Here is a 3465-nt window from a genome sequence, read left to right as displayed (position 1 = left end):
CAAACTTACCTATTTCATGTAAGGCATGTTTATTGCAGAATTTCTATCATTTATTGTAACATTGTTTGTCTATTTTGGTCATTATTGATGGAGCTATATACCATCTGTAAAACATTTTGTATCAATTTTCTCTTAAATTTTAATATGTAATTTTACTGATTTCTTCCATAGACTTTCTCACTGTTAAACATCTATAATAAAAAGTAGAATATTTGAGAGCTCATTATATATAATAAGATGTCAAAGTCTGAATTACAACAAAACCTTTGGACACGGTAGAATGTTCTTTGACTTGACTGTACAGACAAGTTGCCATAGTTTTTTGTTTGGAATTAATCAGTTTCTTTTTTTGCAGCAGTTCACCAAAAGATTTTATTAGGCTCCCACACATTGTACAATCTTTTTGCTGGTTCTCTGGGCATATGAAACACAATTACTCTTTATTATTTTTTATATCTCATCAAATGCACATCTTTGTAAAATAGATTGGGAAGCCTGGCATTAATTTTTGAAAAGACTGATTAAACACACTTTTAAATTGATACATTAAAAACAATTGCCTAAAAGTCTACTCTAGGGCACTTTGTTACATAATAAAAGATCAACAGGAAACAAACCGGAACTAAATACATGTGCCTAAGAAATCATGGTAGTTTTTTTTAAAAAAACCTGTTATTTAAAGGAAAGGTAAGGTTAGATGAATAGATTGGATAGATCTATTCTAATAGATTAGATGAATAGATTGGAGGACCCTGTGAGCAACAATAGGAGAATGTCTTCTATTATATACAAACAACAGAAAAAAAAATAGATTATGTGAACAGCTATTCCAAGTTTTCTTTTGTGTTAGAGCATGGCTTTGGATGCAAATCCCTTGCTGTCCAGCTCATATTCAATCCCTACTAGTGATTTCCAGAATTTGGCCACTTTATGGTCTTTGGAGAGAAATGGGAATGACAAGAGGGGATATTTGCTATTTATCTTCTGACTCTGAGGAGATCCTGATTCAATCAATAGCCTACAGAATTACATTATAAATAAATAACAAGCTATTACCTTGAATATAAACATTATAAGGGAGCCTGATGACTATGTTTCATTATTAAAATCTGATTATATTTATATGAATAATTGTTCCAAATTTCTACATTGAGAATGGTGAATTTTAATAAACATAAATTAAATTAATTATTTGTAGAAACTCACATATCCTCTTAAATCATAGATTTAATCATTGTTTGTTGAATACATTAAGCTACTGAGAGTGGACTAAAACATTTTTGCTACAGCCTCTTCGGCCGAAGAAGCTGTAAAAAAAAAGTGTTTTTAAAGGGTTCTGGTGATCCCAGCTAAGTTACCTGATCGCCTGAACCCTTTAAAAGCATTTCTTTACAGCCTCTTTGGCCGAAGAGGTTGTAGAAAAAATGCTTTTTAAAGGGTTCAGATGATCCCAGCTAAGCTGCGTGATCATCAGAAGTTTTTTTTAAAAACTTTTTTTTACATTTTTTGGCTGAAGAAAAAATGCTTATAAAAGTAAAAAAAAAAACCTCTGATGATTGTGTGGCTCAGCTGGGCATGCAGAGGACCCACACAATGTAAGTGAGGAGTGACTGGGTGTAGGGGGTCGGGGCAAGTGAGCGTCGGGCGCCTGGTGAAGGGAATCGGTTTGTGGGTGTGGCCAGCCAGTAATTACTAACGGTTCTCTGAACTAGCCGAAATTACCGCTACTGGTCCTCCTGAACCGGGGCGAACCAGTAGCAACCCACCACTGCTATAAAGGAGGGAGAAAGGTCAGTTAGAGATCTGTCAGAAGGTCTCATATGACCAGATCCTAGACTATAATTATATTCTTTAGTTCCTTATAAAATGTGATAGAATGTAGGTTTGTGAGGTGTGGGTGTGGGTGTGGGTGTATAAAATATATTGTAATGCAATATTGTTTGACAAAAGAGATAAAGACATCCTGGAACAAATTTAAGGACTTGGTCATTGCATAGATAGATCCATATAGGTTTTTTGGGAGGAAGGAAACAATACAGTATGGATATTTGCTATTACATTCTTCTTCTTTACTTCTCAGTATAATCTATATCCTTCAGATTCTCTGATATTTCTCTTCCAAATACTTGATATTGCTTACCTATGAATCTCAGAGACGATGAGTCAAGGACTACATCTGCTGAGTTAAATAAATATTTCATTCTCAGTCACAAACATCATCAGCATCTTTGAACAAATCATTCTGTCACCTTAACTGAGTTCATTGCTATTATGAAATCATATGAAACATGACTTCTCCAGCTTATGCACTGATATACTGATTAAGTTATTTATAAACTTATGAGTGCATATATGTCTAAAGAACACGGTGACAAAGCCTTTGTAAACATTCAAGAAAATATGAACACATATTTGCATCTGCATTAAACTATAAGCAACAGATGGCTTGTGGGATGTATGAAATTTGCCAAAGTTTTTTTTCCTAAAAAAGTGACTGCCTCTTTCCTCTGGAACACATAAGCTAGCAGCATATGGTAAAGAAAGCTCCCGGGTTTAGACGTTGTCCTTTGGGTTATATTTTTAATTTTTATCTCTAAGAAGGGTTTTTCTTCTATGCTAATAGCAAACTGAAAAACTGAGTAATGTTTGTTGAATAATCCAAGTATAGTTACTTACAAGAAGTATTATTGGAATATTTGGTGGAGGTTCCAAGAAGGACTTTTCTATATTGGATCCTAAAATTTGGCTCAGAAAACTGTCAAGACTAGGCTTGAATTGGTTCTTTATTGGTAAAAGGAAAGATAGAAGCTTATGATTTAGCCCAATCAAAAGTTAATTTACAGTGCTCGCTTCGGCAGCATATATACTAAAATTGGAACAATACAGAGAAGATTAGCATGGCCCCTGCGCAAGGATGACACGCAAATTCGTGAAGCATTCCATATTTTTAGACTAAACTGATTTTAAATTTAATAACAGTAGCAAGGTTACTGATAGGACTGTATTGGAAGAAAAAAGAACTATCTGCAGTAGAAGAATGGATATTGAAAGTTGCCAATTTGGCTGAGATGGCAAAAATCTCAGCCTTTTTGAAAGACAATACGCAAGAAAGATACTTAAAGGAATGGAAAAAATGGATTGACTATATTCAATACAGATATCAGATGAAGAGATATCAGACTGCCTTTGAATGATTAGGATGTATTACTTCTGATTGTTTTGGGGGAGGTTAGGAACTGATGAGAATTGTAGGAATATAATTGAGTTGGGAGGGAAATTTTTTTACCATATGTTTGTTTTATTTTTAACTATACCTTGTGTTTGTTCTGGAAAGTCGGGGGGAGGGAGGGGGATTTGTGAAGGGAGAGGGGGTGGGGGGAAAGGGGAAAAAATTTTTTGAAAAACTTTTTGAATAAAAATAAAAAGTTAATTTATAATTTAAAAAGTGAATTGTAGCCATTTTGA

The 3465-nt window shown here is 34.0% G+C and overlaps 1 non-coding gene across 1 annotated transcript; it reads left to right on the top strand.

Moving 5' to 3' along the window:
• The first annotated feature begins 2842 nt into the window (after positions 1 to 2842).
• Positions 2843 to 2949, top strand: LOC131198997 (U6 spliceosomal RNA). Its single transcript, XR_009155235.1, has one exon. It is a non-coding gene; the product is annotated as a U6 spliceosomal RNA (small nuclear RNA).
• Positions 2950 to 3465: the final 516 nt, after the last annotated feature.

Source organism: Ahaetulla prasina, chromosome 4 (genome assembly GCF_028640845.1).
Source record: "Ahaetulla prasina isolate Xishuangbanna chromosome 4, ASM2864084v1, whole genome shotgun sequence".
NCBI classification, from domain to species: Eukaryota; Metazoa; Chordata; class Lepidosauria; order Squamata; family Colubridae; genus Ahaetulla; species Ahaetulla prasina.
This window is presented reverse-complemented; position numbering and strand designations above follow the sequence as displayed.